The 16162-nt window shown below is 41.9% G+C and overlaps 1 long non-coding RNA gene across 1 annotated transcript; it reads right to left on the bottom strand.

Moving 5' to 3' along the window:
* Positions 1-2486: 2486 nt before the first annotated feature.
* Positions 2487-15441, bottom strand: LOC140707691 (uncharacterized). Its single transcript, XR_012087874.2, has 3 exons — positions 7617-15441; positions 6575-6698; positions 2487-5000 (listed from the first exon to the last, which is right to left on the bottom strand). It is a non-coding gene; the product is annotated as an uncharacterized LOC140707691 (long non-coding RNA).
* Positions 15442-16162: the final 721 nt, after the last annotated feature.

The raw sequence follows: 16162 nt of genomic DNA, 5'->3' as shown, positions 1-16162 counted from the left end.
GCCTTCTTGCTGAATCCTCTTCTTGTTCTTTGTTTTCTCATTGTGGTTAGTTTACTAAACTTTACCGAAACATTATGTGTAATTAGGCCTGAGTGTTTGTGTGGTTATGGAAAGATGATTTTGTATGAGCTGTGATAAGCCACACAGTTAGAGTACTGCATAGACCACCCAGATCATAGCTGTTTGGGTTTCTCTCCATTTGCAGCATTTTTTTTAAAAAAAATGGTGATCCAGAAACCCACAGATCAGAGCACAACGATGTCTCCTAAATAGTACAGAATTGGATCCAATCAATATGCTCTTTATTCAATTACAGAGTCATGTGACAGGCTTCTGTATATACAGGTAGATCTATCAAGCCTAATTTAGGTTGGGCTTTAATATTTTCAATAATTTTGCCTTTTGGTGTGGATTGTGGCTTTCTCCCCACACCTAAAAGTTAAAATGAATTTGTGTGTACATTTTGAAGAAGGAGGGGAAGTATTGTATGCATTTTTAAAATGTGTATTTCTACAGTAGGCCAATTGAAGGTGTGAATTGTCCTTTTGTTCACAGTTGATACTGACCTCTGCCTTCTCAGGCAGCTGCCTAGGCACTTACAAAGAAGCTTCTTAGCAGATGAACTCTATGTTCCATGCTCCCCCACTTCTCAGTTGCTTCACAAAATAATTTCAAGTGTATTTACTTTTACATGCCTTTTTAAAAGGTGTACATTTTGTGTGATTTTTTTTGGTGAAAATATGCATTCCTATACACATTTTGTTTTTAAAAACTTCATCACAAACTTTTGAAATATACGGGCTTTGACAGCAAACAGTGTCATGAGTCATCTTGGGTTTTGGAAGGTTAGGTAAAGGTTGCCCTTGGCTTTTAGTCCAGTCGTGTCCGACTCTAGGGCATGGTGCTCATCCCCGTTTCCAAGCCATAGAGCCAGCGTTTGTCTGAAGACAGTTTCCGTGGTCACGTGACCAGCGCAACTAGACACGGAATGCCATTACCTTCCCACTGAGGTGGTACCTATTTATCTACTCACATTTACATGCTTTCAAACTGCTAGTTTGGTAGGAGCTGGGACAAGTGACGTGGATTCAATTTTACGACTGCTGGTCTTCTGACCCTACAGCACAGAGGCTTCTGCGGTTTAACTCGCAGCACCACCATGTCCCATTCGGAAGATTAATCAAGTTCATATTGAGATGTGGTTGTACCATCAGCCAGAGAATCTAACTTTGTTATCAGCCAATGCTGCACCTTCCCAAAACAGAGACAGCTCAAGTAGACAAGTTCGAAACATGTTGACATCTTCATGTACGGAAGATATTCCAGTCTTGAAATTACTTTGAACATCCTTCTTTCTCCTTTTATGTGTGCCTGATCATACTTTCAGAGATGGGACAACTACAAGTCCATGGTCTTTCTTTATTCGTTGCACGATTCAAAATCATGAACATACATGAAATGTAGAGGCAAAATCAAAAGCCAATTAAAATGTCAAGGCGATCAGAATATTTTGGACCAGACATGGCCAGAGTTTGCCACGTGTGCTAACAACATTTTTCCTTGACTTCAGCCGTTGTCCACGGAGTCGACGTCCATAAATACTGGGTTTAGTACTGTTCCAGTGCAGCACTTTTGGAAGTGAAGGATTTGACAGCTGTATGTCGTTGCCGAAATGTACTTACAATGCTGTCGCACTCTTTCAGGAGGCTCCTTCTATGTCCCCCATTCAGAGGTAGCTCTACTATAGGCTTGTATAATTCTGTTCAGATATGTTTTGAATATGACCTGCTAGAAAGCTCTTGTGCATAAGCCTCAAAACGCATTTAAGCAGTAATGGAATCTACCAGTTAGAGTCCCAGGAATTCAAAGGAGTTTATGTTATGACAAAGAGGAGCTCATTTACGTAAGACCTCAAGATCCAGTGCAGAAGAACAAACTTTAGAAAATTGCCATGCAAATGAAGTCATTTCGGAGCTACCTTTGTAGCCACTGCTCAGAGACAGAATTATTCCAAAAGGTATTATATATTCCATTCCAGCAGGTCATTTTGTGATGAAAGAATAAAGATTAGGATTGTGATTATCAAAATCGAAGGATTTGCATTTTTTTTTCTCTCTTTCCAGATAGCTGCAGCTGGAAGAACAAATAAAGCAACTATTTCTGATCTGAACATAAAGATACAGTTGGTGAATTGGGTACAGGAATAAAAACCTTTCACCGTTAGGCCAGAAATAAATTTATATTAGTAGTGGCAGGATGGTATTCCCACATGTTGTTTACCTGGGTGACCTTTAGCAAATGAACATCTGTTCTTAAGTCATTTGCTGAACACAGATTGTCTTCCTCTGATTGCAAACTCCACACCGTAATTGGCATAAACAATCAAATCTATGTTCTTTATTTCTGTTTTAATCAGCTAAGCAGCAGATTTATGAATGAACAAGGAATCTAACCTGTCATTCAGCAATCTGTCCAAAATATACGGCCTTTACTAATCAGGCTGTGGAGAAGAAGCCAATGCATTAGGGCGGGGGTCTCCAAACTATGGCCCATGAGCCACATCTGGCCTGCCTTGATTTTTTATCTGACCTGGGCATAGGAAAAGGAGGGAAGGGGGACCCGAGCGAACCCCCACCCCTGCTTGGATCCCTCTTCCCTCCTCTTCCTATACCTGGACAGAGATAGGAAAAGAAGCAAAACCGGACAGAAGCTGTCCCCCACCCCCGCTGTCTTTGCAAAGATGGTGGGGGTGGAGGAATTGCTTGGGTCCACCTTCCCTACTTTGGCCCTCGAAAATGTGTAAAATATACGATGCGGCCCTCATACTGAAAAGTTTGGAGACCCCTGCATTAGGGAAATGGAAAAAGGCCAAGCCTAAATGGAAATGCTGTAATAATAATAATCACGTGCCGACAAGTCAATTCTGACTTATGGTTAGGCTTTTCCAGGGTTTCTCAGGTAGAGAATACTCAGAAATGGTTTACCATTCCTTCTGGGGGGTGGTCTGGAATTGTGCAGCTTACCCAAGGCCATACAGGCTGGCTCTACTTGTAGGAGGCACCGTAGGAAATCGAACTCCTAGCCTCTGGCTCTGTAGTCAGATATCTAAACCACTGAGCTATCAAAAGGAGGGGATAATACCATGCTTACTTTTTTTAGAACTGCAAGATTTCTGACATACAAACAGCTAAATGTGGCTCACCTGAGAGAAAGGCCTAGGTTAGAATGCTCTGTGGCCAATGTTCCCTTTAATTTTCGGCCCCATTGGGTGGGGCTTTGCACCTTGCATGAACGATTCCCCCCCCATGTAACTCCACCCTCCTGCACACGTGAGTCCACCCCCACCCCCACCCCCACCCCCACCCGTGCAGGGTTCTGGCCATGACTGGAAACAAACGATTTGGAAACACTTGCTGTGTGCACATGGAAGGGGAGGAATGCTATGCGCAAGGGGGCACAGCACTGAGCACCCATGCAGCTGCGCAGCTTAGAGGGAACCTTGTCTGTGCTCCACCTAGCTTCCTGTTCAGAAAGGAAGCTCCTCGCTAGTATTGTTCTGCAAGGGCAGTGAAGGTCCCAGAGGAAACCTGGGAAACATTAATCACTAGATAGGGAAAAAATGGAAGTAGGTAAGTTCATGATCAAGCCTCACCTTAGAGTAAACACGGAGCAGAAGGGAACCGACAGAAGGGAAATTGTGAAAGTGTGTTGCCTATTCAGGCAGGCCGCCTGTTGGTCCTTTGATTGGTCAGACAACAGGAAGCCTGTGGCAACAGGAGAGATTCTTATGTGGTTTCTCTGCAGTCCATGTTCAGGAAACAGGGCGCTGGTGTAAATCTTTCTCTATTTTTGCAGAATGACAAGTCTTTTCATATTTGTGAAAATGTATTTTGTGTGTGTGAATCACACAATGAATGCAAATTACTTTTATGATATTTTGAACAGCCACACTTTCCTTCTTCCTTTCTCTTCCTCTCTGTGCATGCATTGTCCACACACAATGGGAAAGAGTCTCATTCTGCTGATAGAAATTTCCTGCAAATTGTAGAAACATGGCAAAGGAAATTTGATTGATACCTTGGCCTCCTACGGGTCTCTCTAAGCCCCACATGTTTCATAGGAGTTAGAGGTTCTTTAGCAGCATCTCCCAACCTGGTACAATGGCTTATTTTGACTAAATTCTCACCAACTTGTCAGATCCTGATTTTCTGTCCTCGCAGGAAAAGAAAATATATTTATGCAGTTAAAAAAATCATTCACTAGACCTTCAAGATTAGGGATGCCAGGAATGTTTTCCAAATCAGAACATCTCAGTTCCAGGATCTGTTGATCATCCAGAGTCACCTCCATCTTCATACGATCTGCCTGACTCCTGAAAATACATTCAACACATTTTTCCTGCCATATATTTTCCCCGAAACCTATAACTGACAAACTTTTTTACAGCCTTAATTGCACGGTCTTTGACTTTCAGGTCTCTACTTGCAAAAAGGCAGATGGGTTTGAACAAACTGCCTTAGCTCTAACCACCAGCCACCCATCAAACAGTTACAGAGTTTTGAATTCCTGGCAGAATTCCTTTTGCAATGCTCTAGAAATACAGAGACCCACAAAGAAGAATAGCTACAAGATCCCCAAAGAGTCCCCATTGTTTTCATTAACTGGCACTTAAATCTCAATAATTCACTCTGAGACATTTGTAGGAGAAAGAATAAAAAACATTTAATTACTTACAGTTGTGAACAGATCAACAGTAAAGAAAAAACTGACTTCAACAGACTAAAGAGAGGGAAAGAGAACATTGAACAGAGATGTGGGGCTCTCTTTAAATTCACAGTTGGGCAGGAACAATTGGTTAGTGCTGAATAAATTGACAGTCATCCCAGCTCAGAAAACTCCCTTCTTGACACTCAAATTGCAGACAGCATATGAGGTTGCAAATAAAAACTTCAGCAGAAACTTTTCTCACCTGGGTCCTATTTTTCACCCTCAAGTGTGTGCTGAGGAATGGGAAGACAAAGAGAGATTGTAAAAAAAAAAAAAAAAAAGCTTCTTTAAACGATGGATCTTATTTTCTAATTCCTTTAGGAGAATAATATAGGGAGAAAATTGTTCCGGATCAATGACTCTGCCAGCTCTGTTGTTGACAAAGGGAAGTCTCCACAAATTGGATAGTCTCCTTTTCTCAGAGTGTAGCTGAAGGAAACCCCAAGGTTCATTGTTCCACATGGCAAAATAGATACAGTACTTCATATTGTAATTGTGTGTGAGGTCCAACCAAGCCTACTGGAGTTACATGGGAAAGTACACTAACTGAATGGCTAGAGATGTGCGCACACACTGGTAGATTTCCTCAGACTTCGAAATGGCACTTCAAAATAAATTGTGTTGTTAGACACTCTGAACTCTGAGCAATGAGCACTGTGAGAGACATTACATTTCCCCAATTGCACAAAATGATAGATTTTAAATGTCTTAATTAGGTCTGTCTTTCCAAACCCTTCTGCCCAGGAGACAAACAGATTTTTCCAGTCGTGGCAGTAGCAAAAAGCCAAGTGCTTCTTGATTTAAACTGGAGCTTCGGTTTAAATGGCATCTGTAGGAATCTTTAATGAATGCATTTAATGTGTTGACTCTTCTAAAACCAAGAACAACTGTGGGATGTAATTATGATTCCATGATGAGGAGAGCTAAGCAGCTTTCATAAACAGGGGTTCTATCCCTTCTACCTAAATTTCTTAGTCCATCACTAAGCATCCCATCTGACATACAGACAGCTAAATGTGGTTCACCTGGGAGAAAGGCCTAGGCTAGAATGCATTATGGCCTAGTTAGGCCTAGCTTCCTGTTCAGAAGGGAGGCTACCAACTAGCATTGTTCTGTGGGGGTGGGCAAGTGCCCTGTGGGCCTCACATACTCTTTTTTAAAACTTTGTTTACTTCGAAGGCCTAAGGCCCCAGCCAAAGGTAAACAAAGCCAAACAGAACCAGCAGTGCCCTTCCAAGCATTTTTTTTAAGTTTTAAAATTATCAGCTGTAAATTTGCAGCCTCTGAGCTTATTGACTCCTGTTTTTCTCTGCTGGCTTTCCTTCATTAATAGATCATCCATCACACTGATGGGCACTTCCCTAGCAATCTATAGAATTAGTATATAACAATGTTAATTATATATGAATTAATTAATTAATTATATTCCTATAATAATAATAGTATTATTAGTATCATTATTATTTTATAATTAAATTAAATTGAATTAATTAAAAAACATTTTAAAAGGCTTGGAACCAGTCCTCCTGCTCCTTCTGTAAGTTAACTGCGTTGTGTCAAATGTAATTAGACGCTTGGCAGGTGTTTCCATCTTGTGAGGGACTCTGTTTATGGTTTCGCTTTTATAGGTGGTGTTTTTCCTCAGTGTTCTTCCAAATAAGAAATCTTATTTGTTCAAGAATGTGCCTTCAGAAAGAAAATAATAATAGGCATTCAGAAAGAAAACCACAGGTGGGGGAGATTCCCACCACACACCATTTTAGGTTGGCTTTTTTCAGATCCTATTTCACTGGGTATTCCCACACACCTTGTGAAGCAATCATCTGCAAAGGAGCCATTATTTGATGGAAAATGAATCTGACAGGCTCGTTCAATACGCCATCTACACCGTGATAAGCATTGCCAACACTTAACCTGAGGTCATGCCGCATCTATGAACAGAGAAGGACAGGAGATTCATTATAAGGTGCACTGAAAGGGTACCCCGCTAATCAAAACAGTTTTAGGATCAAAACTGGATTGGAAAGGAAAACACATGTGCAAACATCAGGCAGTGAAGGAAAGACACCCATTATACATAAGCATGCTGCTGCAGAAAAAATGATTGCTAATAGTCTGAGCTGGTATTCCTCTGGTCCCAGATAAAGTTACTGTGAAAAATCTCAGAATCTAGTCTTAGAATCATATAATTGCAGAGCTGGAACGGATCCTATAGATCAATGAGTCCAACCCCTGTCAAGGAGGCCCAGTGGGGAATCAAATTCCCAACCTCTGGCTCTGCGGCTGTATGCCAAAATCACTGAGCAGTGGGGGAACTGGCTGCAAGAGAAGCTTTGCAGACCTCCAAATCTAGGCACTTAGGTGTGTCATATTCTGCGGGATAGCATGGAAGTTATAGCTTCCTGTGCCCCTTCATTTGGTGTATTCAGGTGGGAGAGAGAAGGAGCTAAGGGTTAAATCCAATTTCTAGTCCCACCTACAACAGACCTCGCTGAATAAATTGCTGAATGAATCAACTCTCAGGCACGTTTCCCTGATTCAGTGAGCAACTGGCCCATAAATTCAGTACACCCCCCAAAATACACACACTTGTTTTCTTTATGTTTGTTTTTCTTAACGTATATATTTATCAATTAAATAAATATTCTCAAGCACGAGCGTTTAAATGCTTGGAAAGCTCCACATTTTTGCAGTGACTCATTCCAAGCTGCAGCTGGGGGGTGGGTGGGATGCAATTTACAGATTGCCAAAATATAGAAAAGGTGTCATTAAAAAGAGAGAAAGAAAATAAAAGAGGATATGTATCTGAATAATAGTTTCAAAGCTACATACCTTGTGTATATACTTACATGCATATATTTATAGTCATAGTACTGACTGGCCAAAGTATTGGAGCCTCAGCTTCAGGAACTGTCCTTCCAGTGAGCACTCAGGGTTGATTTCCTTCAGAGTGGATAGGTTTGTTCTCCTTGCAGTCCAGGGGACTCTCAAGAGTCTCCTCCAGCACCACAATTCAAAAGCATCAATTCTTCGGCAGTCAGCCTTCTTTATGGTCCAGCTCTCACTTCCAGACATTGCTACTGGAAAAACCATAGCTTTGATGATGCAGACACTTGTCAACAAGGTGATGTCTCTGCTTTTTAAGATGCTGTCGAGGTTTGCCAAGAAGCAGGCGTCATTTAATTTTGTGGCTGCTGTCCCCATGTGCAGTGATCATGGAGCCCAAGAAAGTAAAATCTGTCACTGCCTCCATATCTCCCCCTTCCACTAAATGCCACTTGACTCCTCCTTCAATAGAAACAGAATCCATCAGGTCAGCTGTGATCTTGATGAAAAACAAAGCAGAAAAACAGGTTCCTCTTTGTAGGTTGCAGGGAACAAGTGCCACCTGACTGCAAATTTTCTGAGCCCATCAGGAGCCCATCTGATTTAAGGTATTTTACCCCTTAGGTGAAAATACTTCCTTTCCATAAATCCCAGTTGGTAGTTGAATCTTTTGTCATCACATTTGTTGGGATAGCGTCTTCCACCACACCTCAAAGCGACAGTGGGCCTTCCCCTGAACCATTTTACCCTCGCCTCCCCAGAGACAGGTAATATCTGGTTTTTTGGAATATAAATCCCAGCATTACACAGCCAGCATCGCCAGTGTCATGCTGGCCATAGGATTCAGGGAGTAACAGGCTGAAAACCTAAACATTTCTCATCTGTGCCTCACCTGAAGGGAAAAAATTGAGGAGAAAAACAGACACCAAAGCTTCCTTGGATGGCCTGAGCAATCATAATGTATCTTTTATTGTTCATTCTTTTGGAGGAAGAAAGGAAAGAGATGAATATAAGAGATTTGTAGGTCGTTGTCCTTTCAGAGGAGCTGAGATAACACAGATCCATGCACTCTCAGGAGCAAGACAATCAAAAACAGTTAACCACTGAGGAACAAGATGTTAGATATTTATGTCAACTCATTATAAAGTGCGAAACCAATTGGTTAATTCAAATCTGGTCATTATTAAAAGGCTGACTTGTTCGAAAAAGGAAAAGACAGAAAGAAAAGAGGCCATACAACATCAATGTTCTTGATTCGGCTTATGTTTATGAACACACAAATGCTTCAGAAAGCCAGAAATCATGGACAGTTTTTAGCAAATACATATAAATTTTATGTTGGTGTCTGGGTGCATATGAAGTTTAGTAACAAGCATGCAAACACCCTCAATTTGTGACTTTCTTTTAACGGACAGAATGGACGCTGTTGCAAAGTCCCGAATTTCTGGTAAAATTTCCTTTTTCCTATGCAATAGAAGCACAGAGACACAAAGAGGTGAATAGCTACAAGTTCCCCAGAGTCCACCTCTTTCTAATTAATTGGCACTTAAAATCTCAACAATTCAGTCTGAGACATTTGTAGGAGAAAGAATTAAAAAATCTATTTCTTTACTTTCAGTTCCCTAAAATTACAGACCTGTGTATGCTGCTGTCTTTACTGCACTTATACTTAGCAACCAACTCAACAGATCAACAGCAAACAAACGACTGCCACCAACCTGGGAAAGAGAGAGAAAGAAGCACTCGGCAGAGAGGCAAAACTGCCTTTGAATTCAAAGGCTAGGAGGATGTGCTGGGTAGAATCACCTCAGCCCAGAAAAGACCCTCCCACTCACACAAACTGCAGATAGCACGTAAGGTTGCAAATAAAATTCCAACAGATGCAAGGGCTCACCGTTAGGCTGAACGTTTTGAGGAGCGATGTTTATAAGAGCTAGTTTCTCTATAGTGTGGTTTCCTTTATTGGCACGGTGCTGAGTGTATCGCCACTGTTGGAATTTAATTCCACTTTAACTGTCATGGCTCCAATTTAAATAATCCTGGGGCTTGTTCTTTAGTAGCTTGGTAAGGCATCAAGAAAGACCAATCACAGCTCAGTATGCTGGAACTCCTGGGCTGGGCATTTGTGTCCTGATTGTGCCTCCTGGGAGAGTGGGCAGCTGAGATTCCCTCAGTGGCCTGGGCAAGCTGCCCAGTCCTGGGGCACCACTGGAAAGAACTGGTAAGCAGCTTCTGAGTACTTTATACCTAGACAACTCTCAGAGGGTCTCCCTAAGTCAAAATTGACTTCATGGGGCATCATCCTCATCATAATCATCCCCATGTTCGTTTGTTTCTGTAAAAGGTTTTTACCCCACCTTTCTCCCTGAAAGGGAGCCAAGGCGGCTTATTGGACACAAACTGTAGTTTGGAGATTCAGCCCAGTTCAGCGTGGTGCCTGCACAGGTATTCCATGGGTGCCTCACACTCCCCTTTCCTGCCTCCTCTGCGTGCTTGCCCATTCCCCGGGTGAAACACACTTACCCCTGCCTCCTCAGTGCGACTGCCCACTCACCGATCAGAATGTGCACTTCCCTTCTCAGCTGAACTGGGACAAACCGCCGAACTGCAGTTCATGCCCATCTCAACTCAGATTATAAAATTATCTACTAGAGCGCTGCAGCCCATTTCCCGGAATGACAGCAGTGGAGGTCCCGAGCAGAGACCTCTTAAAGACTTTCTCAAATTACAAATCCCACAATTCTGTTGGGTTCCTACCATGCCAGTTAAACTGGAATCATAGTGTAAATATATTCATTACTTGCAGGAAAAAGGAGATAACTGAAGAACTGAGCAAAGTATAAAGAGGCCCAGAAAATTATAGGAAAGGAGATGCAAACTGCAGTATGTATATGGGACATGAACTCTCTGGCAGTTTCATACTGTGGCATTTCCCAGAATGCCACTTGCTTCCTTGTCCCAACTTGGTTCGTTGTGAGATGTCTCTTCCTTCGTGGAAATATGCATATGTTTTGGTTCCCCCTTTTCTTGAATGTACGCATTTTTGTTCGCCATATTTTCTACTGTATTTATGTGTTTCCACTATTACTGTCTTTTTCCATGTATAAGACACCCCCATGTATAAGACGCTCCCCCCAGTTTTCTAACCCAAAATTTCTTTCTTTGCAAAAAGTGGAGGGGGGAAGCAGGAATCAAAGCGCTTTGATCCCACCCACCCTCCTTACTACCATGTATAAAACGGTCCTTAATTTTTCCTCTAATTATTTTAGGAAAAAGTCTCATTTTATACACGGAAAAATATGGTAAATAGAATCAAGTATCACATGTCATTGGGTGCATATAATATATTTGCAGTTCATGCTGCTCAGGTGGGCCTCTTTTATTAACAAAGAAGTTAATAAAAGTTGAGTCAGCGGGTCATTTGTGATAAAGCAAAAGGCATCAGTTTAAGCTGTGAAAGTCTCATCCTAATAAAACCTAATTTGAATGGCACAAAGTAAGAATTCATGCCAATTAGCCATCTGTGTGCTTGGTAGCTCGATTTCTGGCTTATCATACCACATTACTTTATTACACACCTTTTCAGTGATTGGATTTTCATACAGAATTTTTTTATGAAAGATAGTAAGTCAACACACATTAGATTTGTCATGTCAGGACCTTAATTCACTCTAATTTGGGGACAAGAACAAGATATTTATCACCTGAAGGTTCTTGCCATTTCAGCATTATTAAGATGGTGCGGTTTAATTGCAGGGATCCTTCAGTGAACAGAAGGTGGCTAAATCATTTCCCCCATTTCTGCAGTGTGAATGAGTTAAAAGAGCGCTCCGAAAGTGATATGTCATTTGGGAGGGCTAGAAGATTGCTTCATGCTTTTGCCATGTTTTCTTGAGTGTGTATATCCCCCTCCCAGCACGAACCTGAAAAACCGAACAGTGAACCAGTTTGTTTTTCAGGAGGTTTGTGATAGGTCGTGGTTAGTGAGTAGCCACAAACTATCACGAACCACCAGCTTCCCAGTTCATGCCATTCTCTAAGTGCTTGTGCTTCTAAGGGCTTTAACTGGTGTCAGATGGGGGCTGCACACAATGGCCAAAATCCAGTGGGAAGCGGCAACTAGAGTAGGCCTATTGAATCAATGGCACATATGAGGGAGTTGACTCACCAGATCTCCACTGATTCAAAGGGCTGGCTCTAGTTACAAATTACTACTGGATTTCAACTAACATGTGCATTTTTGTGTATACCTATGTATACTCTGCAGCTGTACATCATTGCTTATGTCAACAATGTCCAGGTGAGGATTGAGTAACAGCAAAGTGATATTTTGGTCCCTTGCAAAAGGCTGAGGTATTCTGTGGTATTTTTGACAACAGAAGAAAAGGGGAATGAGAAGGAATATTTGTGCTCCTTAAGCAGCATTCCTCAAAGAAAACCAATAATGCTCTAGTGCCAGTTAACACAAATTGTGTGAAATGAAAGAGGCTGCTGCTTCAGAGCACAGTGTTTTGGGAGTTGAAAGAATCTGAAGAGTTGTTTGCAGCTTTTCTAACAATCATTCCCTTGTTCTGTGTTTGCTGTACATGTGTGTTGTGCACATTTTAAAGAAAATGCACTAAGAAATTTGTGTTTAAAAAGAAAATGCAAATTAATATTTGCTTAAGTGTGATTCTGGTGACAGCAGATTTCACACACTGAAAAAACTGGGAAAGGAGATATAGGGAAATCTGGGTGAACATGGCATTCTCTAGAAGGCGCTTTTGTATTTTGTCATATCTATCTTATTATTTCTAAAGTATATTGGAATGCAGTTCCAGATGGAGACAAGTCATATGAAACATTTTTAAAACTGCTTTTTTATATTTCTACAATATACATACAGAACATGACAAAAATAGCAAAAAAGATAGTACCACCCCCCCCCCAGAAAATATACAACTCAAACAAGTATAACTTTAAAAAAAATATAGTGCAGATAAATGAAATATGGTGAAAACTACTGCGATCCTTTGGAGGATTTTTCTCTCCAGAATACATGAATAATGAAAATTAGATAAGTACACAACTTGTCCAACCCAGTCCATTTCTGGATCTTCATGAAATAAAACAACAACACAACAACGCCGTTCTTGTGAATGGGGAAATGAAGTGGTTTTGACTTGGAAAGAAGGTTAGATAGTGCCACCAGAATTATTTCTGGCTGAATTATTCCAGAAAACACAAAGAAAAGAGAAGCAAGAGATAACTTTCCTGAACTTTGACCATGACAACATCCCACCAAAAAAAGAGAAGCAAAAAAGGTCTGGGAGAGAAGGACGGATCAAGTTAAGTCTTCATCTAATCACAAGAGTACTGGTATCCATCTGAGTGCATATAGTCACAGAAACACAAACACACATTCATTCCTCTTGGAGTAAGTAAGTTTTTTTTAAAAGGTAAAGGTAAAGGTTCCCCTTGACAATTTTTGTCCAGTCGTGTTCGACTCTAGGGGGCAGTGCTCATCCCCGTTTCCAAGCCGTGGAGCCAGCGTTTGTCCGAAGACAGTTTCCGTTGTCACATGGCCAGCGCGACTTAGATTCGGAACGCTGTTTATCTTCCCATCGAGATGGTACCTATTTATCTACTCGCATTTACATGCTTTCGAACTGCTAGGTTGGCGAGGAGCTGAGACAAAGTGACGGGAGCTCACTCCGTCGCGTGGATTTGATCTTACGACTGCTGGTCTTCTGACCCTGCAGCACATAAAGGCTTCTGCGATTTAGCCTGCAGTGCCAACACGTCCCTTTAGAGAATATGTTACCCCAACACAAATCATCCACTGCAGCTCAAGAAATATATGGAGGGTGGATGTGACAGGCTGGTGTAGCCCTCAGCAGCTAGAATTTCCAGAACTGCTCTTGGGTTTTATTGGGGTGTTGAACTGTTAATCTCCTTATCTTTTGATGCCAGCTGAGGCCTCCTCATGTTGTGCTTCTACTCACCTTTCCTCAGAAAGGTACAGGAAAGGTGAGCAGAAACATTTTCTATCATTCTTCCTGTTTAACCCCAAGAATCCCATATTAAACATGAGGAACGACAGGTTACCCACCTTTAATTGTAGTTCTTCGAGTGGACCTCTGTGATTCACACCCTGGGTGATCCGCGCCTGCATGGAGCCTCATCGGAAACTTCTAGAGCTTCTGCGGGAGCAAAAAAACCCACATTAGAATAGGCCCCTCCCCCTTCGTATAAGTACCTTGGCGACAAGACTCCCCTTTCAGTTGTGTCAACCACCACTACGTTAAACAGAATGGCGTGGCGGTGGGGAGGACAGGCGGGATGTGTGAACAATTTTCTTACTGTTTGAAATTGCTATTAAATTCCTTTGAATTAAGAATGAACAAATCTGTGCCACAAACAAACAATAATTGATTTGATTTGATAAGGAAATTGGCAAAACATGTTGGACTGCAAACATGTGAGAAGAGAGAACGCACTAGCCCGGTCCCTCCAAAATCAATCTTTGCACATGTAAAACCTCTGCCATTTATGGTTCCTCTCCATGTGATCTGGAACCCCTGGTTTTTTTTTTCAGTGTTGCAGACAGCATGGAGAGTATCTGTGGATCAAAAGACTCATTTTTAAAAACGTCTCCTGGGCATGTGAAATAGATAGATGCATGGAGGATAAATGGAGAGACAAACAAGCAAGAAAGAGATATTACTTGAGAGAAAGAGAGACAAGAGCATGAGACAGGAAGGGAGAGGGAGCAAGATGTCCATATATAATTCATAATAATTGTGTGCCTTCAAGTCAACTCTGACTTATGATGAACTTCTTCAGGATTTTCTAGATAGAGAATACAGGTATTCAAATGATTCACCATTCCCTTCTTCTAGGCTCGTCCTGGGACTGTAGAGTTTGCCCTGGCTCTTCTGAGATGCACCGTTGAGGAACTGAACTGCCAACCTCAAGCTTTGAAGCCAGAAGCATAACTCACTCAGCTATTTAGCTATTCAGCCAACAGCCAACCCTTATGTAGTACCTCTACACTAATATATGTGCTGTACTACTGACTATACTTTTTCAAAATGAGTAAAACTTCAGAGCAACACTATTTTTCCCCCTCCCTCTTTAAAATGAAATGAAAATGAAAATGAAGGAACATTTCATTTTCTTAATGCTTGAATTATTATTTAGTTACACAACGTGATGTATTTCTGCAAATTATGGAGGAAGCATCCCTACAGCTCACACGGTGAGGATTCATTAACATGAAGTCAAAATGAACATTATGCAAATGGGAACTGTGCTATTGAGCTCTCGTCTGCAGCAGCTGTGTCTAATTTCGTTCCCCTTCTTCTTACCTTGTACAGCTCTTCCGCAAAAAAATGGGTGGGGAGGAAGGATTATTGTTAACACAGAGAACCCAACATCTCCTCTTTCATTCCTCAGGGATACGGCATTTCATTACGAAGGAATTCATTTAGAAATGGTAAAGCACTGCCTTGGTTGGAGGAAATCATTTAACTAATTAGTCTAATACAGTGGCATATTATGGTCATAATGATAAGAGGAGAAAACACTAAATTGGGAACAACAGAGGCTGTTTTTTCCCAATTTTTGTGAGGGCTGTGATTCACCAAAGTCAACAGCCTTCACTGATTGTAGTGGAAAGCTGTAAGGCAGTCTGGATAGCTCAGTGGCTTAATTCTCTCTGGCAGTAGAAGCAGAGGTTGGGAGTTTGATTCCCCACTGTGCCCCCTTGAGAGGGGCTGGATTTGATGCCTCATAGGGTCCCTTTCAGCTCTGCTGTTCAAAGGCTATTATTATTAAATGCAAATCCACTGCTGTAAACATGTTAGTTAGTTAGGCATCCTTCAGTCTCGAAAGACTATGGTATCGTGCTCTGTATGGAGGACTTGGAGCAGCGTCTAGTGTGGCTGAGGAGGCCGATTCGAGAGTGACAGTCTCTTCCACACTGATGACAAATCCAATTTGTCCCCTGTCCAGCTCCCTGGTTTTGCTGCTTTTGTGACTTCCTCTTTGCCTCAGCCTGCTGGGCAAGGGTCTCTTCAAATTGGGAGAGGCCGTGATGCAATGCCTGCCTCCAGGCTGAACGCTCAGATGTCAGGGTTTCCCATCTGTTGAGGTCCATTCCTAAGGCCTTCAGATCTCGCTTGCAGATATCCTTGTATCGCAGCTTTCAGAGAGAATGTAGTAACCGAAGAAGCATTAAATAACATTGAGTGCCTGCCTGTCTTGGAAGAGCTGGACAGTGAACCAACCTTAGCAGAAATAAAAGCGGCCTTGGATTCCCTCGCCTCCGGCAAGGCACCTGGAAAGGATAACATCCCTGCTGAAGTGCTGAAGTGCTGTAAGGAGATCATCACTGAACTGTATGAAGTCTTTTGTCTCTGCTGGAGGGAAGGTGGAGTCCCACAGGACATGAAGGACGCAAACATCGTCACATTGTACAAGAACAAAGGCGACAGGGGTGACTGCAATAACTACTGTGGCATCTCTCTTCTTAGCGTTGTAGGGAAGCTGCTTGCCCGTGTTGTGCTGAAGAGGCTCCAGGTTCTTG

Source organism: Pogona vitticeps, chromosome 5 (assembly GCF_051106095.1).
Source record: "Pogona vitticeps strain Pit_001003342236 chromosome 5, PviZW2.1, whole genome shotgun sequence".
NCBI classification, from domain to species: Eukaryota; Metazoa; Chordata; class Lepidosauria; order Squamata; family Agamidae; genus Pogona; species Pogona vitticeps.
This window is presented reverse-complemented; position numbering and strand designations above follow the sequence as displayed.